The sequence below is a fragment of the Adelges cooleyi genome, unplaced genomic scaffold (assembly GCF_023614345.1).
Source record: "Adelges cooleyi isolate 19-005CV unplaced genomic scaffold, UGA_ACOO_1.1 ACOO_flye_CR_arks_rails_tigmint_CR_PRNA_2, whole genome shotgun sequence".
In the NCBI taxonomy this organism is placed as follows: domain Eukaryota; kingdom Metazoa; phylum Arthropoda; class Insecta; order Hemiptera; family Adelgidae; genus Adelges; species Adelges cooleyi.
Window position 1 is genome coordinate 11,110,858 of NW_026095860.1, and position 27,651 is coordinate 11,138,508.

A 27,651-nucleotide genomic window follows, 5' to 3' on the forward strand; every position below is an offset into this window, starting at 1 on the left:
CAGACGTTTTAATATAAATTGATGTATTTCTTTTAATAACTTAAACACCGTACATTTATAATATCATTGGATTTAAAATTGTCTTCTTCCGTAAATCACAATACTTATGTTGTAATATTTATTATTTGTAACCAGGCAACGTTCAATAAAACATTACCATTATTTGGTTTTCTATTTAAAAGTAAACATATTATATTTCATATTCATTATGATGGACAACTCTAAAGAAGTAATCAATGCACCTGGGAATTCGGATACTCGGGTAACGGCAGGGAAGAGTGCGGACGCAGGCTCAACCCGGTCGACATTCAGCGACTGCAGCGTAACCTTCGGGGTGGAGAAACAGGCTTCGGAGGCTAGCAATGCTACTGGTGATGGGTGTGAAAAGCAGGCACCCACTAGTGGTCATATGGCCATTGATACTACTGCACTTAGTGGGATAAGGGAGGAGATAGAAGTGGTCGAATCAAATGACTGGTATGTCAAGCAAGAGCCAACCATTGAACATCCATGGCCCGGTTTTCAGGACACGTTGGAACCCAGTGTTCTTGATGGGATTAAGGAGGAGATAGAAGTGGTCGAATCAAAAGACTGGTATGTAAAGCAAGAGCCAACCATTGAACATCCATGGACCGGTTTTCAGGACACGTTGGAACCCAGTGTTCTTGATGGGATTAAGGAGGAGATAGAAGTGGTCGAATCACAAGACTGGTATGTAAAGCAAGAGCCAACCATTGAACATCCATGGTCCGGTTTTCAGGACACGTTGGAACCCAGTGTTCTTAATGGGATTAAGGAGGAGATAGAAGTGGTCGAATCAAAAGACTGGTATGTCAAGCAAGAGCCAACCATTGAACATCCATGGCCCGGTTTTCAGGACACGTTGGAACCTAGTGTTCTTGATGGGATTAAGGAGGAGATAGAAGTGGTTGAATCAAAAGACTGGTATGTAAAGCAAGAGCCAACCATTGAACATCCATGGCCCGGTTATCAAGACACGTTGGAACTCAGTGTCCTTGATGGGATTAAGGAGGAGATAGAAGTGGTCGAATCACAAGACTGGTATGTAAAGCAAGAGCCAACCATTGAACATCCATGGTCCGGTTTTCAGGACACGTTGGAACCCAGTGTTCTTAATGGGATTAAGGAGGAGATAGAAGTGGTCGAATCAAAAGACTGGTATGTCAAGCAAGAGCCAACCATTGAACATCCATGGCCCGGTTTTCAGGACACGTTGGAACCCAGTGTTCTTGATGGGATTAAGGAGGAGATAGAAGTGGTCGAATCAAAAGACTGGTATGTAAAGCAAGAGCCAACCATTGAACATCCATGGCCCGGTTATCAAGACACGTTGGAACTCAGTGTCCTTGGTGAGATTAAGGAGGAGATAGAAGTGGTCGAATCAAAAGACTGGTATGTTAAGCAAGAGCCAACCATTGAACATCCATGGCCCGGTTATCAAGACACGTTGGAACTCAGTGTCCTTGGTGAGATTAAGAAGGAGATAGAAGTGATCGAATCAAAAGACTGGTATGTCAAGCAAGAGCCAACCATAGACACGCCGAAACCCAGTGTTTGGTCAACTGGCTATTCTAAAACTGAAGGTCAAATCAAATATTGCCTTCGAGACATGGGGCTTGTGAGCGTTAAAAGACCTCCAAGAGACGATCATTTCGACCAGCCACCGATGAAAAAATCCAAGTAAACAAACAACTACAAAAAAAAAAAAAAAACCAAAAAAATAGTATGCATTATTTATATATTAAAACAATTGCATAATTTTATAGAAAGCCCTCCAAAAATCCCGTCGGACTCGAAGGCTTTGACTACGTCGGTTTTGATGTTCCGGACTTAGATGGTGACTCAACGTTCATTATGCACAACCAATCTGATCTATCAACTTGTTCATGTGGATATTGCCGGTTTAGGTACGTTTATTTCTATAATTACTTCCTAAAAATTAAAACTATAACGGATGTATCGGTTTAAAAAAAACGAAGCTAGTGTGATCTCATTAAACAGTTTATCTCTGCGTTGTTTTTAATGAACTCATACTGCTCTATTATCTAATATTTACAAATTTACTAGGATCCTCCAAACTAGAGCTATCGCTTCTTTTTTGGTTTCTCTTACTCATTTTGTAATGTGGAAAATTCGCTGTAGTACAACTTTCACATTAAAAAAATAATAATAAATAAAGCCGTAAATTCAACACATATTCTGAATTCTGTGTGTTCTTTTAGCGTTTTTTAAATATTCTATATATGTTGCTCAGTAATTAAATATTTCCATTTTAAGTACATTTAATTACAACAAAAACAAATATATTTCACGTCTTATTAGACGTTTTTACTTCTAGTGAAGAATTTAATTAATTTTTAAGTGTAGTTAAAATTTAAACATCTATTATAATTAACATTTCATTTATTGGACAATACTTTTATTTAAATATTGTTTTGTAATATTAATTTCTAACGATTTTTTTAAAAAATATGTTCTTATAGTTTAACAGACGAAGAGGAAGATGAGGGGAAAATTCAAAATACCACGAGCACTTAAAACAGAATTTGACGCAGCTCTTAAAATTACTCTTTTCTCACGATCTGAAAATATGTGTATTTTATCTGAAATATTACCAAAGTTTCAACGACGGTGTAGAACAGTATTTTTCTACGATTTATTTTTATATTCCAACAGTAGCGCTATAAATTATTATTTTATTACGCACTTATTAAGTACAAAGGAACTCCGAACTACGAACTAAAGTGTTGGGATTGTAATAAAAACCATTTTCTCGAATTACATTTTTAAACTTTCAAAACTAATTTTTGGATTAATTGTGTTTACAGTCTGTATACTATGAATTTCACTATAGAGAACATTGTTTTTACCGTTGGGAAAATATGATAAAAATCTTTAACTAGCAAAATCGTTTATAAAACGGAGTTTGTAGTTAAATAGGTCAAAACCGCAGTTATCAAGCAAAAACGAGGATTAATCGTTTCTTAATATATGGTAAATTATCAAGTTTTTTGGTGTTATAGAAAGCTTATTTAATTTTTTATTTTTTTTCAATTGGGGTTTTAAAACTATGAAATATTTAAATATAAAATTATTAAGCTACATGAAAAAATTAAAAAAAACGCATTCAGGCTTTTAGGGTTACGGCACAATGTCATTTTACAAATAAAATTATTATTTAAAAAAAAACCCCTTATTTGATGAGAAGATTTAAACTTTTAAATAAGTGTTAAAACTTGTCCTTAGCTCGTTTTGGTGTTATTAGTGCTTTTCAATATTTTCCTTTTCTGGATTTTGGGTAAGTTATATATAAATTTATAAATGCATGTTTTTTATTGCTTTCGATGGAGAGGGGGTACAGATGCAATAACCTAGTATGTTTAAGCCATAGATGTAACTATTTTTGTAACCATCTGTTCAATGATAATCAGTTGATGTTAGGATCTAACAACCCTAAAATGTTTACACAACAGTAGGTCTTAACAGTGGGCCATAACTGAAAGATACCAGTTTAATTAGTTTGCATTAAATCATAGTCGTAATCTTCTACTTCAGAAAGAGACAGTATAGTTAATTACCTTGGAAATAGTAATATTATCTCCTAAGTTTCCTATAAACTTGCAACTATTTACGAAAAAAAAAAACTTGAATGTCTCGATTTGTCCTTTCCAGTTTATGTGGCGCCTCTTAAATTTAATTGTAATTTCGGTTCCGGTTTAGGGTAATAATATATCTATCGCCACACACTAAATTGTATATTACTACACAGACAAACATGAAGTTTATTTGTTTTATGATTCATAACTCGGAATTCAACTAAGACCTACATAAGACAGTAGAGGTTTTTCTTTCCTGGCTCACCTCTGGTTTAAATTCGTTTAGCATACTGATCATGTAAAATTTTCACGGTCTTGTATTGTATTAGCATATTATTAATTTGAATGTAAAGTGAGTGTGCTGGGCTACATAATTATTCGGTTCGGACGTTGTCCCAGGTTAATTGATAATTAAATGAAAATAAGCTAGAGGACTGATATATTCGTAGGTTTAACAATTAACTTACATTTAGGAATTCCTGTAGATATCTTCTGGGAATTAATTTATCTTACTACAGTTTTGGACTCTTAAACTCGAGTAGAATTTGCTGTTTTAACACTTGCGACTGATGATGCTTTTAGAATTTAAGTGGAAGATATTATATAGAATATTAATTTTTGTTTGTTTGTGTGGATTTTTAAAATAAGCACAGCTACCATCAGAAATCATGTGCAAGTGGTCAAATCATATCATGTATTTATAAGAATTTTTCAGTCGAAAAAGTTCAAGTCTACATTGTGCAAATATGATATATTTATTTTGAAATTCGTGAATGATTAAAAAAAGAAGTTTTCATGTTTAATCCAAGACTATAGCAATATAATTTTACATAATGACAATCACATAAAAGTATATTCTTCATTGATAATTCTCTTTGAAAAATATGATATGTTTGATGTGGTTTAAATTTTAATTAAGAAAATGAATTAGCAGACGAAAGCCATTTGCTGTCTTTTGCTGAACTTTACACACTAACAAATAAAGGTATCTTTATTAAATATTTAGGACTTCCGTATTGTGTAACTTCAAAAACACTCAAATAACTGAAATAAACATTGAAATATAATACTTGATACAATTTATAAAAGAAGATATTATAATAAATCTTAACACCGTTTTTACTTGTATAGCGGTGCTATTTTAAATCATTAATATGAATTAAATTACTTCAAAGTTGCAAAGAAAAAAGGATATAAGAAAACCTATTTGAAAATTTCAAAAGAAGACTTAAAGATTAAGAACTTTGCAGTGTCTGATATGACAGGATTTGTATGCAATTATTGAATACTTATGTAAATTAGTTTTTTAAACTTATTTTATTTAGAACTCATTTATATTAAGTAATAAATATAATGCAACAGCAAACGAGATGTTTTTTAGAACTATGTAAACGGAATTTCCCGGCTTGAAATGTCCAATCCTAATCTAAGGGATTTGTATTATATACATTATTGTCTTTTCAATCATGGCAATTTATAGGTAATATGTGCGTAAAGCATTAGCTAAGAGAAGCCTAGAAATCACTACACGTAGCTTATAACAACTCACAAATTGACAAAGATGTGGTTAACTAAAAAATATATAACATATTTATATTCTTTATTGTTTAAAAACATTGTTAAAATAAAACAATTATTCTAACATCTGAACTATCTGTGTATGTTTTTTAAATCTCAAAATGAATTACTTTCACAACTGGCATACTCTCGTCCTTTTCATTTACGTGATCAATAATTAATTTTATGGGACATTTAAACTTTACAATTAAGTTGACAAAACGTAGTTGTAATTATATATTTCTTTTTATTAAGGAAAAACATAAGGGTAGAATATACTTAGGTTTGTTTTGACCGTAGTCAATTTCAAGGTTGCCATAGATTTTATTGAAGTTAATCAACAGGTATCCGAAAATAGTTTCATTATGTTGTTGATAAAAGATATAATAATGAACAACGGCAACAAATTGTCGAAAGTCGATCAACGTTAATACAATTGAAAAATACAATTTTAAGCAAATTTTTCAATTATTTTATTACCTCCTTTTTTCCCTCTACCATCTACGGATACGCATCGAAGTGCGTTTGTTCGTCAATGATTTTATCACGTCAGTTATGATGCCTATTTGCCGGAAACCCGTAACATCCCCAGTCCATTATGCTCCGTCCCCACTGTGTTTCCAACTCATCGTGCTGGCTTTTTTATTTTTATTGTTCAACAGAGCGTAAATTTGTTTAAAAGTACATTAAAGGATCATCGTCAAATATTACACAGCGGCGCGAGGATATCGCCGGTGGTGTAACGTCGTCGTGTACAGAATAATGTTTTAAAAAGGCTTTTTTACCACTGAGGTTTAATACTTCTAATCTCGATGCAAAAATATACATACATATACACGTGGGGCTGTTTCGAGGACTTCTGGCCTTGTGCTTTTGTTTGGGGTTCGCTTTTAAGATCACGGATGTACAACGAGACAGCGCTATACACGTCGGGATATAACCGATCCGGCTGGCGGTGTTTAAGGGCGGTGCGTGGTGGTAGTCTTCCGGCAGTCGGCACAGCACAACTGTTGTTGGCAGCGCATCGTTCGTACCGCGTTTATAAGTGGCGGCCACCGGGCGTGTGCGTTTTTCGGTTAAATTATAACGTTGTAAAAATTCAAATAAAAAATAGTTAAAAAATTGCATTGTGCACGTACGACTATAGGTAAGTGTTATCATCCGGAGTGAAAAAAAAATATAGTTTAAAAATTGTATTTATCATAATACACATTATTACATGTTCATGTGTATAAAATTATATATATATATATATATATATTATAATTTATATATAAATATAGCAATAGGATATACCTGGAAATTATTAAAAGAAAAGCCAGCTATAAAATTATGATTAAGGGGAACGAAAATCGCCGATTTTTTTACAAATAAAGACTATAACGAGAAGTGACTACCGAACAGGTTTCAAAACATTTTTGTTTTTTTGTAATTAAATTTAACATCTTCTCTATAGGGGGCGATTATTTATTTTTGTTTTCAACATTTTATTATAAGCGTTTATATTTTTACTTTTTTAGAGTTTTTTTACTCCGATATATCTAACTAATTTCCTAAGAACTAAATAAAAAATCAGCTTTTTAGCTCTCATGGAGAAAATAGTAAGCTTCACATACAAAAAAAAAAATTGAAATCCGTCCAATAGTTACGCCAGAAAATGTTTTCTATGTAAGTCATTTTTTTATTAAACTTTCGCCATAACTCGAAGAAAAACTTGAAATGGTTTAACTAGAAATTTTTAATATTTTTTTCTTCTTAAAATTAGTAGGCATATTTGAAATGGCTACTAGATCAATTTGTACGAATTGCTAAAATGTGTCTACTTCTTATTGCGAAATAACGACGGTACGTCATTTTAGACGGTAAAAGTGAAAAATAAAAAATTAACAATAAGTTTAAATAAATTAAAAAAATCGTTATTTTAACAAGAATGTTTGATAATTAAATTGATAAAACGATTCTTCGTTGTTATCATAGTTAAAAAAAACTGACTGTTTTCAATATACTTCAATACTGTTAATATTCTTATTTTCATTGCGGTACAAAAAGATTAAAGAACGACCATTTTTGTTTAAGACTTACACTAGCGGTTAGTTTTAATTTATATGAAAAATAGTTAATATATATCATGTTGCTACTATTTAAACAGATTCTGAACAATTCCAACATTATAATTAATAGTTAAACTCAGACGGCACTTGGGTTATGCAATTTTGATACACAAAATTATGGTTGCATGCAATATAATTTATTTGTAATGAATCAACAATTTTCAATAAATTTTGGCACTATCATTTTACAAATTAGTTAAAAACCAAATTGAAACCGATTCGTTAGTTATTACTTATTACCAAACTGATGGAAGATTATAAATAATAATTTAAAATTTTATATATAATATGGATACTGCAAGTCTTTTTTTGCTTGAACTAGTAAAATTTAATAACGTTCATCACTGCGTCAGAGTTAAAAAGAGTGTCAAAAAAATTATGTAAATTGAAAAAAAATGCAAAAATTACATGCGATGGCCGGGAATCGAACCCGGATCAACTGCTTGGAAGGCAACTATGCTGACCATTACACCACCATCGCAGATGGTAACACTGCATCTTTTCGATTTCATTTTAACTCAATCTTATTTTCTAGAAAAAAAAATCGTCAAAATATAATAGTATATTTTGTAAACTTCGGGTATTATTTTAAGAAAATCAAAGATTTTGAAATTTCTTGAAATTCTAAGAGTACAAAATAATATAATCATTGTAAAACATTTTTGGTTGAAAATTACTTCTGAGAAACCACCCGAGCAAGTTTAAACAATTGCATCTCATAGACCATTAACCCTTTATTTTTTAGTATTAGAATTAAGATACTTAAAAAAATGAATAGAAAAGGCGACAGCCTCTTCACTTCTCCGTGTCTCCACGCCTTTGTGATCTTTTGAGAACATAAAGAAAGTGTTGTAATTGCCTGTATAAACACACTGTTTCGTTTTAGTAGCAACGAACAAGGCTTGTAAGGGAGACCCAGGTGAAGAGCAACAGCTGTTTTTGGGGATAGTCCGTTGGATAGGTATATTTAATTTAGGTACCTTTTCTGTTCTCGGCGATGGGCATGACAGTAATTTTACGGTATTTTAGTGTATGCTAAAAAAAGAAAAAGAAAGATTTACAACCGTTGAAATAATTCGATTAATCGTGTACTTTTGTAGACGTGATTAATGGAACATTAATTTTGTACAACTACAAAAAAAAAAAAAACGCTATAAAAACTCTTTTAGTGTTTTTTTTAAAACACGAAATTGTTAAATAAAAACTACAAATTGTTTTAACGCAACATATAAATATATAATATATTAAACCTAAATTATAAACGTATCTTCGTTCTCGTAGATCTAAGGGATTTAATCTTTAATTTCTTTTGTAAAAAATGTACAAAAGAAACACATTTGTTTTACACTTCATTATTCAAACCGCTATACTTGTAATTATGATTTATAAAATATATTGTTACTGTTAGGGAAGCATACTTTCTTTTGAAAAATGTAAGTATAAATAATAGCATTTCAGTTATTATGACTTTATTATGTTTTCTTAATTCTTACGCTCAGTTACTTTTTTGAACGACGTCGTCCGTGTACTGTGTTTAATTTGTTTTGCTCACAACTTACAAGTCAAACTCAACAAATACAATAAAAAGTTAAGACTTATAATAAATAATTTACAATGTTGTAGTAAATAAAATCAATTTTTACAAGTTGGGAAATGTAGAAACAAAGATTGGATTGTTAGAATCGTACTGAGAAGAAGCAAACGAGATAAAAAAAAAACAACAACAGAATAACGGGTGTGACGTGTTGGGATATGAAAGTTTATTAGGGATAAAAGAGTAGGGAAGTTAATCCTGTCGGTTAGCACGTTGAAAAAGAGGAAACGTTCCATGATTAGAAAAAGTACTAAGAAAAAAGGCTGGGTGTAATCGTGCAAGGGACAAGGGATTTTTTTTTTTGTGTGTAGAGATGAATGAATTTCCTCAAGATACTTTCAACCATAGTACTGTCAGCATCAGTGAGATGGTCCCCGAGGACCATGGTATATTTAAGCAAAGGGCAAAAGGAGGGTACAGTCACTTGATTGGGTTGACTACACGAAATACGTTGGATAAGTCCGTAAGGATTTTCCAGACTTACAACACGTGCTTGTTTGGACACATCCTACGAGTCAAGTCATTGTGAAAGCGACGGTCGTGAAAAATCTCCTGCAAAGACAACGGGGAGACTGTTAATACTTAATGTGGTATGAGGAGCAAGTCGGACATCGTTGTCGTGAACACAACATTTAAGCTAAAGCCAAGGGATTTACCTCGCACGTCATTTTGGTGTAGTAACAATCGTTAATAATACACACAGCACTGTAATTGTTATTTATGCTTAATATTTTACTAACAATTATTTATAGAAATAAAAGGCGAGTTTACATTCAGTATATCCAGTTGTAGCCAATTGCACAAATATCTGTTTTATTCCAAAACTTTTTGGGATTTGGGGGTCGTCTCAAATCCATGTTATATTTCTAATTTAATCCAAACAACATTGGTATTATATTTTGTTGTAATATCTTCTCTTATCTGTCTGTAAAATCTTCTTCAAATAAAAGGTTCATGGTAATTTTGCTTTTTATCCATCTTCATTTGTATATTGCAAATAGTACCCACAAAATTTCAAATATTTTGTCGGCTTTTTTTAAAATTTATTATAGCTAGTAAACAATAAATAACATAGTATACATAGCTGAAATGTGGTTTTTCTTTTACCACAATAGAATCATTTCCACTCGTATGCTGTATAATTTTCGATCGGTGTGTTATACTAAAAGGTTTTTGAGCTCCACGAAAATCGATTCGGATCGCTGGTCGTCGCGTTTATTTTACCCCAAAAGAGGATTACCGAAATTATACTATTTCTCAGACTTCAGGTGGCGAGAATCGAATAAAATACTAGTCCCTATTACAAGGACTTGCATCGGTGCACGGACACACGTACTTTATTTTAACCCTATCGTTTTTCCTGATCTGCGTAGTACATTCCATTAACTTTCTAAACCGATAATCGTATTAGAGGTATTTGATTTTTGGTAAGGTGTACCAATTGTTGTAAAATAAATTTAAGTTGTACAATTGATAACCCCCCCCCCCCGCCACACACACACATAAAAATTATGGTTTTATTAAATTATTGTACATTTTTTTTTCAGTTTAGTGCAAACCTTTTTAATATATTAGAACATTCATCACATAATATAATACCTTAAAACGTATAATATTTTTATCTCGGCCAATGGTATACAAATGACTATGCAACTGTAATAAAATTACAAGTATAAACATTTCTAATATGGAATATTAACATTTTGACATAATATATTGTAAGTATATATTTTTGCATGTGTAGACACTTGTATATTATTATATTTGATGTAATATTGAAGTTACGGGATTTCGTTTACGAAATGCTAACTAAATGTGAAAATAAAAATAAACATGGGTAGTAATTGTATTTAAAGAAAATAGGTATGCACCTACGTGATATCAACTGAGTATTGAAAGTTACAACATATTTTACCGGGTAGTTTTAAATTGCTTTCTCGACAACAACTGAATAAAATCGGTAAAGCTAAAAATGTATGATTGGGGTTTCAATAACACAATTTATTAGCATCCACAGGGAGCTCAAAAAGGTTTCATTGGCATATTCGGGGAGGAGAGAAGGAAATAGGGCAAAAACCCACAACCAATACTCTCATAAGCCGCACTTTCGAATTACTATACCGTGAAAAACACATTATTAAATAATATGTACACGTAATTTATTGTTTTCATTCAACGCTCTTCCATAAATGCAACCATACACCACCAACAGGTATCATTAAACATCATAAAAACTAATATTTCTATGTATTTTATACTTTTTACAAATTATTTGTATATTATTTATATTTATATGTTATTGATTACCAAAGTGTGAAAATAATATTTGACGAAACTTATTTTAGTGAACATTTTAACTATGTCGACTTGTTTAAGAGTAAATCAAAGGATTTTGTTATAAAAAAATAAACAAAATGTGAAACAAATTATTCCATCAGCGCCATTACATAAAATGGTAGGATTTGTTTTGTTAAATTATGAAATCCTAAACCGGGTCAGTTTGAGCTCCAATTTACATTGAATACCGTATTGGGACCGTTAAAAAAAAAGAAATTTATTGAAGTATCAGCACTATAAAATATAAAAAATATTAGGAAAACGAGTTTATATGAAATAGTAATAATTAAACAATTAAATAAACATGCATTGCATTAATTATTATTATTATTTCATATGGTGTTTATGGCCGGGAATATGCCTATTCTTTGGTGTATTAAATATCAGATTTATATAAAAAAAATGTATATTTGTTCCTCTTCTCTTTTCACTGCAATAAATTGTGTCGGATGCTACAGTCTCCACTAGAAGATTTATCGTGTCATTACGGCTGATATCATTATTCAGTTGTTATAATCTCTGAACCAAACTTATTCATCATAGTTTATGACATAAAATGAAGTTAAAATTGTTTTTATTTTTAATAACTCAACCGCCACATATGGGCTTTACAGTTGGATTATTAATGAAAGCGAAAGCGTACGATCGGGGTCTTCTTCTATCCTCTGCGTTTTTAAATATTATAATACTACAACGCTTCAAAATGAATTTTATATCTTTGTCCCGAGGAAAAAAATCCATCGGGGTAAAATCTATACACTATGAAAATTGTTTATGAACGGATTGATCCGCCGGGAAATCCCAAAATTCTCAATAAGCCGATGGTTTATGATGCCGGTTATGTTATTGCTTTACAGGATATTATTTAGCATTACAGATCACGCATACATTTAATTTTGATTCGGATCTAATAGCAAAAATTGATCTTATTAAGCGTTAATTAATGTCAAAAATATAGTACTCAACTATACATATTATTTATTAATTATCATACAATTTAATTCTGTTATTGAAAAAACAAAATATGAATTTGTTACAGAAGGTTATTTGGAATGGAAAAAAATGTTTAAGTATGGAAAAAAGTGAATGTTGAAGAATTACTTTACACGAAATAAAAAACAGGTAAAGATCATAATGTTTAGTTATTGAAAGTAAAACAAACCAGGAAATTAAAAAATTATCAATTTCCGCTTTTCCAATATATATTGTGCATACAAAAATGACGATTATATTACAGTAGTTGTAATTGCGATTGGAAAATATTATTACAGATGATGAATACATACTTTATTGAGTAGATAATAACAATAGCCTATAGGGTATCCAGATGTTATCCAAAGGAGAGTAAAATTTAAAAAAACGTCTTAAATCAGATATCCGTCAATAGTGGAAAAAGTAAAAACATGTTAATTAAATAGATTTTTTCATTCGTTATTCTTGGTTATCGAGAGGTTTATGAAAAATAATACTTTTTGACAAGATTTTTAAATATTTTAAGTTTCTTGATTGTTTAGGTTTAGGCTTTTTCTATATATTCCGGAATCCGACGTTTAACCGACCTTGACCCCACAGAGAAATCTCGAATCTTTTTACAATTTATATCAATGTTCTAAAAAGTGTAATTTTGCATTTTAGACAATATTCAACAGAATTCATAATATGTTTGACAAACAGGCTATCTATTTTTGAATTAAAGTCCAAACTGGTTAACAAGAAAATCATTTTCTTTTATGCAAAGATACCTAGTATTTTTTAGCTTCAAAAAATCAATACTTCCTAAGATTTGCATCGAATCTTCACAAAAATATGATTAATATCATATTTTATAAACGGCCAATTTTATATTTATCAGTTTATGATATAAATTTAATTATGTACAGTTTATTTATTTAACAAAAGGTTATAACTGTAAATCGGTAGAATACTTGAATGTTTTACGGTATAAAATAATGATTGACAAGCTCTTATAATCAAAAACCGTTACAATAACCTAACGAAATATTACTGACATTGATGTACTAGCCGTCTACTAAAAAGTTAAAAGCAACGTTTAGAAATAAAACTTCTTATATGTATTTATTAACGGTTTTTCTCGTCACTATTCTTTAATCGTTTACAATTAATAGTTATGAAGTTACTAATTATGTTTATTACATTATTTACGACACAAAAAAAACCATGTCTTTTAATGAAATTATTATGACTTTTCAAACATGACGTTTTAAAGTACATGCATACGTCCTACATCATTACCACCAGTGTTAATTTGATGAGCCTAAGAAGGTGCGGTTTGGGCAAAGTTAATTTTAGGGGAATTAACTGAATTCAAAACCTTTTTAGTACTAAAGCTAATTCGAATACACATATTATATAGGACTAGTTAATTACCATTATTTAGTAGGTTGCTATATTTTACTGAATAGTGGCAGATTATATTATTAAAAACATTTAAGTAGTTTAGATTTTTTTGTTTTAATACGATATTAAATTGTTAAAGTCATGTGTTCTTAAACTTTAGAAATTCGTATATATATATTGTTTTACTCTCTACCCTTAAAGGTGTTTAAAATTTAAAATAAACAAAGAAGAATATTAATATTTAATGAATGTATTTGCTCCGTTTACCTACTCTCCGAAATAACATTGTTTATTGGTATTAACAAAGAGGGGATACATATTTTAATAATAATTTGAAAACATTACTCCGGGTATTTTAAATATGTTTTTATATATTATTTATTTGCATTTTGATATATTTAGCAGTTTATTGCTTCAAGTTATAACCTATATTTTATTTTATAGTGTAAGTTTCGCTTTTTGAGCTCAAGGCGGTTAACGCAATATTTTGATTGTATAAAGAGCGACCATTTTACTGACGGGAAAATGTATCCCATTAATTGGTTTTTGCTACTATAGTTAATTGTAAACGGTTATTAAACGTCAGTCTCACATAAACCAGTAAACAAAATATTCGACAGCCAATACATAGTCATATTTATAAATTATTATCAATATAAAATTATAAGTCGGTCAATTTTAGATAGGTCGATGGTTGTGAGCAATAAAAAAGTTTACACATCAAAAATAGTTATTAAAATTATTTGTGTTTGCCACAGATGTTTCCCAGTTCGGCGAATACAATTAAAAGCTATGAATAAAATGTATGCTGATTTGTTTTTAATATTTCTTTTGGATAAAGACGAGTACTATATGGATACAACCAGATATGGATGGTCAGTATAATAACTATACTAACTACAGTGATTGAGTTTAACAACAGTGTAGTTTTCCCTCCTATACTATATCGTATTCAATGAACACTAACACCCATAAATCGGCCTGCAATATATTATTATTATTTAACCATTCTATTTCCTCTATTTGGTATATAAACCGAAGAATTCTAGCTGAGTCAACAAAATTCTAAGTTTAACGACCCAAAGATTTAGCGTTTGAGCCGATAAAATATATATTTGGATTTCTGTGGTGGTAAAATGACAAAAGATGATAAATCATTATTTGTTGCTGTTACATTTTTTGGTTTATCGTGTAAAATTGGTATCAAACTTTTTCCAGTACCCACATAACGACACAATAATCTGAAAAGTGTCAATGTTTGCCATTTGTAAATATAAGTCAATTCGGCAAATCATATTTCATTATTCTGATTTTTAACCAATTCTGCTTTAATACGGGAATTTATATTTTTGATTTACAAACTGTGGGTATTGAAATAATAATACAATGACTTATTGACATTGTTATTGAACCAACATAGAGATGTATTTTACTTTTAACAACATTTGTTAGTTTTACACTTGTAGTTTGTCGTCCTAAGTAAACACGAATGGCAGGGGTCGATCAGCGTCAATTTATCCTGTTACACGAAATAGTCGCCGATGTTCAATATATTATTTATAATAAGTAAATATCGGCCAGACGGATTGTCTGATGAGTGTGAACAACTAATATCGATTCGACTAGTAAATTGTTCGGATTTCCAACTCGGCGTAGACGTACACGGGCTCTAAACAAATAGGGGTAGCTTACAATACAATAAAATAATATATTATACGAATGAATGTAAAACATTATAATTTTACATTTAACCACTGTTACCATTTGGGTCGGAGACAATCAAATGTCCTTTGCGGATTGATAAAACGTTTAATCGCAGCTCAGTCGCTAATTAATGGTAGGAATTTCGGTAATTACGGACCCGTGAGATCAACTATCGCCCAGTTTGATAAATCACATTGATAATAGTTGGTTGGATTTGAAATTACTACGGGTAAGTACGGTGACAAGCACGATTTAGAAGCATTGGACAAAAATTATAGTGTGTGTGACCAATAATGTATTACACTTTTAACTCATAAATATGAATGTGTAAAAAAACATTGTCCTACAATTACAGAAACGGGGTGATCCGTTTGACGGAAAACACTTGATATCTCTGGAGATAAAAATAATACTACACTCGTGTTTTGAATTTGAAACTTCAATAATTATTCAGAACTGATTATCGCAACAGTCATATTTTTTGGTAAATTATTCTAAATTAAAAAGTTAATCAAATATATACTTTACCATTTATCTCCAACACCCCCCCCCCCGTTTGTTCATATATTTTTTTTAAATAATTTTTCTTAGATTTATTTTTAAGTTAAATATATAGACTACTTATTTGCACCAAGGATTAGTTTTTTTTACATTCACAATGCTAAATAATCGTTTTTTTTTTTAAGTTAATTTTAAACGGTGTTGAATAATAAGATCACCGTGGTTGAGGTTTTTTTTAAATACTTAATTTTTTACTCCTTACTATATACAACAACAACTGTTGCTTAAGTTTTATTGAGATCAAACTGAGTAATTTGTAATACGCTTTGAATTTTTTATTTATTTTTCCTAGATTTTTAAAATATTTTTTTGTCATTTAAGCTAATACATTAAATCTATAATAATTTTAAAAACATTAAAACAATTATCGTGTGATTTATTACTATAAATAATTATAATAACCGTAAATAAATTGCATACACGATATTAATGTACGTGTTTTTTTCGAATGAGCGAACCATTTATCTCTTTTGTTATTTGGTTCTGTCTTCGAGAACATATTAATATATATACAGCTTAGGCTACGGGGATTTGATAGATTTATATACAATGCATGTATGCAAATCTGTCAAATCCTCGTGACCCACGCTGTGTTATGTAATAAATAACGTATGCAATGAAGTGAATGGTTTATAATACCTATTATCCGTAGATTCGCATCGAAGTGTTGTCACGAAAGTAAATTTACCACTTTCAAGTTTTGTAACTCGGTATTATAGTTATATATTAAATGTTGTAATGTAAAGAAAACGTGGTTAACAATTTTGACAGCTTCTCAGTCTTGAATTATTATTATTATTATTATATTTTATAGTGTTACTATTTTTGAAATAAAAACCATCTTTACTTAGCGTCTTAATGAGTAGTCTGTTCGTTTTAAATATTAAAACAACGATAAAATTGTTAACAATTTTTTATGTTCCTATACCTATACATAGAAAACCTAAGTAGATAGCAACATTATAATACTACTACCTTATATTATAATATACGAGTACGGGTTCTACCTTAATAAAGCAAACTATAAAAACATTTTTATATTATAATTATAACTTTTTCATCACTATTATAATATGTTTAGATTGGGTTGGTAAAAAAAAAAATTCTTGTATATTTTCCTTCGGAATTACAATCCTGTACGTATCTCCATTTGAAAATAAATCTTGTTTGTGCTACTGCTAGACAGTTTTTTTGCTTGGGTTTAAGAGAATAATATTCATACTCCCATATAGATATAAAAAGGATGCGATTGCAAAACTGATAAAATAGGAATTGCTAAACTGAACATTATTTTTCTGAGAAGTTGTGTTATTAAGTTAGAGTTATATTAAGGTCTGAGTAAAATGGAACTTTTCAATTTTAAGTTAGTTGTAATACTAGGGGAAAACAACTTTTGAATTATATATGGTAATGAGTTACGTCTCAAGGTGACATATATTTTTTTTCAAACGTGCATGTAAATTTTAAATTAAAATATAAGTTCTTAACTTTTATGGTACACAGCAATTACAATAAAGACCATTAAAACTAATCTAAGTAGACAAAAAGTTAATTAAATTGGAAAATATTTAGAAAAAAATTGTTTTCCTGTAAAAAAAGTAATAAAACATTATGAATAGGTGTATAAGTAATAGAAAGAAGTATACAAAATGCTTATAGGATTAAATGTTTATGATTTTTATTTAACACAAGAAAATGTTTTAAAGTTTCTTTTGTTTGATTTGTTAAAGTTATGAAATCGTGAAATACTTCTGTAACATTTTTAGTTTAGCTTTTAATCAACTAGTATTAACCATTGAAATTAATGACGGCAGTTTGCAAAAACTCTACTTAAAATTTAGCTAGAGTTAAATTTATAGTTCGAGTAGTCTTAAACTACTCTTAAAATTGTAAGTATATGTATATTTTATGGAAATCGTACTTATGGTGGGGTCAGAATTTAAGTTTTAACTGGGTTTGTAAATTATACAATTTCAGATTTGTTGGTATTCATTTTTTATTACATAGGTATGCGAATTAAAAAAACAATAAAATATACTTCCTAAACGATAGTCCGTGTTCAACGGTGCTAAATAATAGTTTAAAAAGAAACGTTAGCTTCTGATAACTTTGAAAATAATATATTAAAAAATATATAACTAAATATTTTCGTAGGTTTACTATATTATGTTATCAATTAAAAACAAATATTTCAGTAAACATTATTAAGAAAGTTGTTGTTATAGTAGGCACACGAAAAAACTGTTTTCACAAGATTTGTAGTTTTACTTTTAAAAAAAAAAACCCTTTTTTTCACGGAAAATAATTAATGCTGTTCACGTTTTTCACTATACTACCTCGACTTGTGTACGGTGTGGCATTAAATTATATCAGAACGTGTCTACACTAGCGAAATAAATGATACCAGTACATGTTATCCATTCATATATAAAACAAATAGTACCTATACAGCATATGAAATAACGCTGAGCAAAATTATATCGCTAATAACTTAATAAAGTACTTAGTAGTAATTGCAAGTCCTACCAAATATTCTCATACTTAATTAATGTATAATCTGAGCGTACGATTTTGCATTGGGTCGAATAGGGCAAATGTATTATATGAATGTAAAAACAAATAAGTGCAATTTCTTATTTACAAAAAAAAAACGACAACGTTTGTGTTTTTGTACGGTATCATGTAATTAGTTAAAAGCAGTTATTTGGAACTAAAACAGCCAAGATCTTTAGAACCATAGTAATATGTTTACTTAAATAATTGAAAAGCGCAACGGCACCGCTTACATTATGGAATCTGGTAACAAGTTGGAGAAGTACTTACGGTTTCAAAATTCGTCTGGTAGCTTAATTTGTACTGCGTCTTAACGCAAGTTGTTAGTTTATGCTAGAGGTGGTAGTTGTGTTGTGCTTAAGCTCATGTCCGGCTATCGAATATCTTTGCGTTCAGTGGAAAATATATACTCGGGGGTAAAGGTTGTTAGCAGGTAGTTATAACCTCTACTAATCAAGGAATTCGGTATTGACAACGTTTCGCACAAACTTAATTTACTACTAAAATTATTGCCTACAGTACTTAAAAGTCTTTCTTAGGTAATTCTTACCTAAGGTAGCACTATCTTTACTTTTTAGCTTCGATGCAAAGCGAGAAGGTATTGGTTTTACTCTGATGTATGTTTTTTTTTTATCTGTATACACTGTAACTTCTTTAATACTGGACCAATTCCTTCGAATAGCAACTCTATAAATCGCAATTTTCATCTAGTTGGTACTTTGGGGGGTAAAAGTTGAAAAAGTTTAACTCTTCACAGGCGAAAGTTGAAAAAACAAAAAAAAAAACCGTACGAGTTTTTAAGTTAGAACTTTTACTGGCTATAGCTTCGAGAAAAAGAGTCGGATCGAGTTGAAATTTATAAGAAATATTTATTTAGTATGCCCGCGCACGTCAGTTATATCAAATTTGAATTTAACCCAATGCCCACCCCCCTAGGGGGGGTACAGGTTTTTTTATTTTTCGGGGTTTTTAGCCGTAATTTTAAGACCTTTGGGTTGAAAATTTGCCAGTAGTTGGAACTCATATGTATCCATAACATATTAAACGGAAAAATAATTCGGCACTACAGTTTTTTTTTAATAGCCGGAAAACTGTGTTTTCGCAGATTGCGTATATTTTAACAAAAAACACTTAAAATCTTAAAAAAATTGTTATCAAATCATTAAAACAATTTTATGTAGATCTATGCAGAATGATACTATTGAGTTTTGTGCTCAAGTAACACTTTTGACTTTAAGTTGACACAAAGTTCAATTTTTTTTTTTTTTTACTTAAGTTCTTTCTGGCTGATTAAAATTGAGAACTGATAACAAATTCGTAATCACCGACCCCAAAAACATATAATTTGACCCCTTTTAATGCCTTTTTCACAAAAATCCAGAAAAATGTTTTAGCTTCGATGCAAAGCGAGAAGGTATTGGTTTTACTCTGATGTATGTTTTTTTTTTATCTGTATACACTGTAACTTCTTTAATACTGGACCAATTCTTTCGAATAGCAACTCGAAAATCGCTTTCAAATAAACGCTTTGATGCTTCTATTTTGTAATTTTATCAGTCATTTAAAAAACGACACAAGTCACAAATTTGAAATATTACACTAGCCACAAGAAACTTCATAAATATATTTTGCAGTGATTCAAATTTCTTGTACTCAATATTTGTATTAAATATGAGTCTGACAAATTGAGTTTTCACACAGAATACGTAGCTAAGTATATAATTATTACATTTGATAAAAAGACAGTTTTGAAAAATCGGTGACCTAAGTCGTTTTTGAAATGGCCGATTCAATTTATTACTTTCTAACTTTCCTAGCTTACACTGTGCTTGGTTTAGATTGTACTGCCTTGAAAATACTAACTACCGATTTGCATCGAAGCGTTTTTTCGAAAGTGATTTTATCACTTTCAGATTTGAAAATTCCTATAAACCTGTGACCTCCCCGTCCCCACTATGCCCCGACCCCACTGTACTGGTTTTTTTATATATAACTACGGGCATACGTAAACTGCGCCCCAATTATAACTTGGTTCAAAAAGGGTATATGTAAACTGCGCCTGAGTTTTTATCAAATGGAAAAAGGTTACATGTAAACTGCGCCCAGCTTCTTATCATCGATATGAAATGCAAACAGCGCCCGAATCAATAAAATTACAGAAATATTAATATTTTGAAGTTGCTACCACTCTTACCAAATTGCATAAATTATCAATGTCCATGCTGTTTAGCCTTAAAGAAACTAAAGACACACGGATGTCGCTTTCATCTAACACAATCGTGGAATAGAAATATCCAACAAAATGGCTTGAGTATTGACTATAAAAATAAGATCAGTGATATTAGAAGGGTGTTAGTTCATGCTACGGTATACTATTTTTAAGCCCAGAAAGTTTATCTGAGTATTTTGTAAATTATTTAATGAAATCTAAGCCCGACGATGAAAGAGTGACACGATTTGCGGATTATTTAGTAGATATATGTATAAGTGAAGAGCTCAGTATCCACCTGAAATATAGGCTCAAACATCAGCAGAGCCAACTTAAACCACCAATGCATGCGAGTCATTCCATTCCCACTTTAACTCTAGCTTTTATACAACTCATCCAAATATTTTTATGCTTATAGAAAAGTTAAAAGAAATTCAAATAGAAACGTACATTAAATTAAATAATTTAAATGAACCTTTTTAATTTTAAAGTTCTAAAACAAAACAAGAACATGAAAAATTACAAAGTTTTCATATCACCTTTTTCCACTTAATAAAAACTCGGGCGCAGTTTACATATATGATTTTGTGTTTACCTGTGCCTTGGGCGCAGTTTACAATCGCCGATAACTACGGTCGGTTATCAATCGCCTAACCATGTTCGTAGTGGTCATGTTGATGGTACCTATTTGACAACAATGAGGTTGGCGAATGGGGGTTGGCACTTGTTTAATTCTATGCTGGTCCATGGCTAGATAAGGATACCAAACTCAGTAACGGCCGAGACGGCCAGTTAAGGAAGATAGAATTTACTATTACCTTTGACGAAGCCGAACATTTTAAGTGCTTTTGCTGCGCAGTTAAGTCAACATCACGATAAAACTAAGCCATTTAGAAGAGTAATAGATGCCAAAGGCATCTTTATCTTAGTTACACGAGTCAAAGGTAAGTTATTAAGGATTTATTAGCTCTATAATAGAACACTATTGTCCATACTAGTCGGATACAGCGTAATCACACATCCATACTGAAGTGACACTTGACAGGATCTCCGATCAAGGATAGTAGGGCTCAGTTGGCCGTCCACCTACTAATGATGTGATTAATGTTATCGCATAAACCTCCCACGTTTGTCAGATGCTGTCGACGAACTTAATTTCCGTTCAATTGTCATTTCCTACCATATTTTTTTTAAGTTGTGTATAAAGAATTTTCCCCGTCTTCGTGCAGAAAGAATTAACGACGTGAAGAATTGTACAAACTTCTAACTTACAATATAAAGCTTTTGACTTCGTTTATTTGACTAATTTATGAAAATGTCCAAAATTTAACTATTGTTTTATTAGACCTTATAAATATTAATAATAATATATAATGAGTAGCGTCCCTAAAATAATGTACGCTTTAAGAATAATTATGGTAATTCCATTCCAGACTTCCGCTAAACTACATAAAGGTACCGTCCCAACATCTAATGATTAAATACCCTCATAAAACTACTATTGTTACACGGCACATACCTACGTAATTATATAACAGTGCACATACTACCTAATGTTGGAATACTTGTATTATACCTATGTGTAGTAATTACATTGGGGGGGTGTATAAATATTTTTATTCGGGTCCCCTTCGTAAATTCGCTAAAATAAGTAGGGGTGGAGTTTAAAAATTAGAAATATTATAAATGATCTCATTTATAATACATCAATTTTGTTGGGTGCAGCAACCCCGGGTGCTTTTTTCAAATTAGCATTTACTAATTTTAAAGTGAGAACTGCTGGCAAATTAAAATATTTTTGGCTAAAATGTGTTTATTGTAAGTATAATTTAGTGAAAAATAGAGAGAGGTTTTTTTTTGCTGTAAAAAAAATGGTAAATAAAAAAGTTCATATTATTTTAACAGCTAGAAAGCGTAAAAAACGCGTTAAGTACTGTAAATAAACTTTAAAGTGCTCTTCTATGTAAAATTATAATCTTATTCAAACAACATTTTGTATCGATCAAATGTGCGCACATGTTGTATTTTATAATGCGTTTTTATTGTTTTAACAATTTGTATGGGCTTCCTCGATAAATACAAAAAAAAAGACTACATTTTTAATAGATTTTTTCGTCATAGATTTATTAACTTATCTTTAATCTAGTTTTTAGTTCCTGAACTGCGTCTAATTTCATCTTTTTTAAATTTTAGATGTTTTATTTTTAAAATGTACAAACTTTTTGCTATACTTATAATCTATATGGCAAATTAGGAATAACATGAGATCATTAGGTTTTTTTAAAAAGCATGTCGCTTGGCTCTAACGTAATACTTTATTATGAAGTGCACGCATGATACATCGTTATGTTTTTGATGATATTTGTATTCAATTCGGTCAGGAAATATTATTGTTTATTATTTGGTAGCGCTTGATCAAAATACGTGTGTCATGTGTGTGTTAACATGTAGTTGCTTTAATACTTAGTGTATCTGTTATCTTAGTATATCTTACTTCTTAGTGTATATCTTTAAATCAGAAACACATGTGGCATTGTTAATTAGGTAATAGTCTTAGATGAAGTAGAATAGTAAAGGTCAACGATGGGTAATATCATTGCTCAGCTTGATGTAGTATCAGTATCACAAGTTTATGGCGCTAAAACAATAAACAATAAAAATAAATGATGCGAATGCTTTTTATGTTATTGTTTTTAATATTTTTTTATAGTTTTGTTTTTACACGAAGCAAAGCGATGGGTTTTGTTGTCTCTTGTGTTGCAGCTTTCCCGTTACATTGGAACAACGCGAGTGTTATGTCATACGTTATCGTGAGAAGGCTACATTTGAGTTTATTAGGAAATCGAAACCACTCAACTCTTAGTCTTCGACAAAAATTGAGGTGTACAATTCGTGAGGTATATATTCATTTATGGGTAACACGTCATTTGAACCGGTAAATAATATACGGTGTTAATTGATCCGTGTCCAAATAATATGGTATCAAAATTTCCCGTGGCACAAACATCCGGAATCCAGGATATCGTCTGTATCGATGTAACATATTTATTGTTTATAATGGAAAGTCAATCGGCAGCGTTTTAACAGGCAGTTCATTAAAAAAAAAAAATAATAACATACACATTTGCATGCTAAGCCAACCCGGAACTGTAGATGTAAATCAGTGATGATAAAATTCGTACGACTTGTATAAGCCAACACATTGAACTCTAATTGAACATTTCCGTATTTTCGTTTAATATTTGTGCGGTTTTTATATAGTAAATAATTACAATTACGCCAAATGGAAAAGCAAATAAACTTTCGAAAATACGAATATGTGACTTGGTACTTAATAATTTTGATAAAAATGTATTATATGCAACATTTTGATAATTATGATTTTGATTTCAAAAATCTGAAAGGAAATCGAAGAATTAGCATTTATAAAAAAAAAAAAATTCAATAATCACATAATTGGTTTTTCAAGTAAATGCTGTTTGATAACTAATTTTAAAAGCCAAAACGCTCTCTCTTTTCTCTGCTTTTATAGGAAGGCTGTAGATAATTCAACAAATAAAATAACGTTTATTTTATGTTCAGGTTAAAAATATATATGTATATTAATATATATCTTTAATAACTCATTATTAATATAAGTACCCGTAAAAACTCATTAGGGATTGTTCATCGTGAACCGTACATTATTATTTATATTACGATTAATTTTTATTTGGTATGATAACTTTATAATCGAAATTAAAGTAAAAAATGAGAAAACAATTCCTTTAAAATACATATTATATTTTCGATACAAATAATATGTTTGGGTCATCTAATTCAAAACTATATTTTGTTTTGCATTATACAAGTCAGTTGGATTTATTTTCTAATGAGCTCATTATTCATTTCCATAAACGATAACTTTCCAGTTTCCAAGTGTAACAAATTTCATGCCATACATAATTACCTTTGTTTAAAGTGTGAACATATTATCAATTTTAACTTTTGAGTATGTGTCGTTACAAATATTTTATCGTTTTAAAGTTTTGTTTACATACGGTTTGTCCTAAGTTAGGGTACCGCGTCATTACTTCGTTCCATAAGTGTAACACGTATACTGTATAGTTTTGGGGTTAGTGCGGTGTAGTGAAGTATGGTGAATAATATTTTGTTCAAATTTCAAATTTATTTTGTTTATTAAAAGTCTACTTTTGCTGATTTTTAAACATATCTCACCGGGAAATGAACTGAAAAAACAAAACTGTATTTTTTCGATTGTATTTTAGAAAGTTTTAAAAGTTTTGTAGTCAAAATTATATTATAAAAAATGTTGTTAACTTTTGATTGGTTTTTCATACTTTGTAACTAATATTTCAAACAAATAAAATGACATCAGATCATTAAAAAAAAAACCAAAAGACTTGGAATTCTACCCGAATAAAAGAAAAATAATAAAAACCTTAAGAAATGTTTTCAAAAATTACATGCGATGGCCGGGAATCGAACCCGGATCAACTGCTTGGAAGGCAACTATGCTGACCATTACACCACCAACGCAGTTGGAGAAGAGGAAGAAAAACAACTTTGAAATGGTTAAACTAGAAATTCTTAATATTTTTTTTCTTCTTAAAACTTGTTGGCATATTTGAAATGACTACTAGATAAATTTGTACGTCGAGTCGAACCTCCTAGTCAGAACTTAGCGAGACTAGTAATTATTTTCATATACTTTAAAATGTGTATACTATTTATATTTACCTAACGCACATTAGCGTGTGACATTAATGTTTTCTAAAAAAAATATATGTTTGTATTATAGAAAATTCTCTCAATTAGTATTTAAAAAAGGAATAAACTCTTAAGCTTATTATTAGCTAAAAACTTCACTGTGATTAAAAATTAACGAAATTTTAGTTGCATGCAATAAAACTTGTTTGTAATGAATCAACAATTTTCAATAAACTTTGGCACTATCATTTTACAAATTAGTTAAAAACCAAATTGAAACCGATTCGTTAATTATTAGTTATTACCAATCTGACGGCAGATTATAAATAATAATCGTAAATTTTATAATATAGATACTACATGTCTATTTTTGTTTGAATAAATAAATAGTAAAATTTAATAACGTTCATCTCTGCGTCAGAGTTAATAAGAGCGACATAAAAATTATGTAAATTGGAAAAAAAAATGCAAAAATTACATGCGATGGCCGGGAATCGAACCCGGATCAACTGCTTGGAAGGCAACTATGCTGACCATTACACCACCAACGCAGTTGGAGAGAGGGTAGATTTAAAGGTTATTTGATTGCAATATTTTAAAAAATGGTTTACAGAACTACCATCACATTATAACGCTGCTCTCCTAAATAACAGCTACCTGCGAAGTTAATTATTATTTATTTAAATTACATAATTCTTAATATTATTTTGTCTTTTCCCGCCTAAACAATATTTAACCTTTTATTCGTTAAAAACCAACCAATTTACTATACAATTTTTTTAGATGTTTAATTTAATATATTTAAAATCATACTATTTGAAATTTATGTACTTACCTGATTGTTGTTATACTGTACATATTGGGTAACCCGTATAATTTACATTTTATAATTTTTTTTTCTTTTATTTTAGTTATTGTGTACCATTAAAATTTATGTAGTGAGACTTTTATTAATTGATGCGTTGTTCAACGCTGTATTTCCGCAAGTATACAATATTCCAAGTCGAGGAATATGGATGAAATCACACAGGTATAAGACACAAACCTACAGTTCGAGCATTATTTTTATTATTATTTGATAATTTTAGTGCACAATAAACAATCGTAACGTATACATTATGAGCCCGGAGGTTTTGTGGAATAATACAGTGGTAGGTAGAAAAGCAAAATATTCAATAATATAAACATTATATTTAGTTGATTAATATTCAACGCTTTTGAGAATTTCTCGATAATTATGGTAGGTACCAAATAATTATACCCAATTATGATCAATGAAGATGCATTTTAAAATCCAGGAATTCTGAACAATAAATCTCATCAACTTGGATGGTTATTTCAAATTATAAGTTTTTGGTTTACATGGTATCGTCGTCATTAGCATCGTCGAATGCAGATCGTGATCATTTCCTAGTGTTGATCAAACGCGCGCAGTGTATGTGTACAAAGGTTGTGACTTATGTATGTAGGTATGTTCCATACTTTTGGCATAAATAAGATTTTTTTTTTGGTTCTAATCACATTATTCAGTAAAACTGTATGGAATATGAACAGTTTTTTATTTTATGTCTTGCGATATTGCTAAATGAGGGGAGTAAAGAAAGAGGGGAGGGGAGGGAGTGGATATCTTTTAAATTGAAGCTGGTTTGATTACGCGTGTGGTGGAGTAATAAGCCACATTTTAAATTATGAACGACTATTTTATTTTTGGCTGTAGGTGAGTTGCGGCGCGGCAGTTTTCGATAGACGTATGAGTTGCGGCCCGTGCAACCTTTTTTATCTTAAAACTTTTATCGCCAATTTAGTGTTACAGATGATTTTTTTAAAGAGATCCACTCAATATCTAATAGGATTTAATTAGTTTAACCACATTTCACCAGACACGACGTTCCCCCCAACATTTGGGCATAGTTTACTGCCAGCTACAACCGTACCACAAACAGCTGTGAAAGTTTTCATTCAAAATTAAACGGTTCATTCTATATTAGCCATCCAAATATTTATAACTTCGTTGATGTGCTACTTGAAATTCAATCTGAAACGTATATAAAATTTAGAAGTAAATTATTAAGAAAATGTGCGAGAAAGAAGCGTTTATTAGAAAACAAATGACAAAACTAGAAAACAAAGAGATCGGACAGTTTGAATAAGTCAAAATTTTAAGTTTAAAATTCTCTTAATAATATAAAAAAAAACTAAAATGACAACGACGGAACGCTCATTGGCAAATAAAATGACCAAACTTGACCAAAAAACCAATTTTTGGGAGACAACTCAGCCAACCTCCCCGTGGTGTCTCCCGAGTAACGCTAATAGGCTAATATAAAGTGGTAATTATTA

The 27,651-nt window shown here is 30.3% G+C and overlaps 2 protein-coding genes and 3 non-coding genes across 5 annotated transcripts in view; 1 reads left to right on the forward strand and 4 right to left on the reverse strand.

The window, feature by feature from the left end:
- LOC126833862 (uncharacterized) overlaps positions 1–27,651 on the reverse strand; it is a 37,954-nt gene that overhangs the window by 3,865 nt on the left and 6,438 nt on the right. The gene's annotated exons all lie outside the window — the stretch shown is intronic.
- LOC126833398 (G-protein coupled receptor dmsr-1-like) overlaps positions 6,178–27,651 on the forward strand; it is a 69,516-nt gene continuing 48,042 nt past the window's right edge. The window contains exons 1-2 of the mRNA XM_050564712.1: positions 6,178–6,321; positions 12,256–12,338. The gene's annotated coding sequence lies outside the window, so the exon portion shown is untranslated. The remainder of the gene's footprint in view (positions 6,322–12,255; positions 12,339–27,651) is intronic.
- Positions 7,695–7,766, reverse strand: Trnag-ucc (transfer RNA glycine (anticodon UCC)). Its single transcript has one exon. It is a non-coding gene; the product is annotated as a tRNA-Gly (tRNA).
- Positions 25,069–25,140, reverse strand: Trnag-ucc (transfer RNA glycine (anticodon UCC)). Its single transcript has one exon. It is a non-coding gene; the product is annotated as a tRNA-Gly (tRNA).
- Positions 25,791–25,862, reverse strand: Trnag-ucc (transfer RNA glycine (anticodon UCC)). The gene has a single exon. It is a non-coding gene; the product is annotated as a tRNA-Gly (tRNA).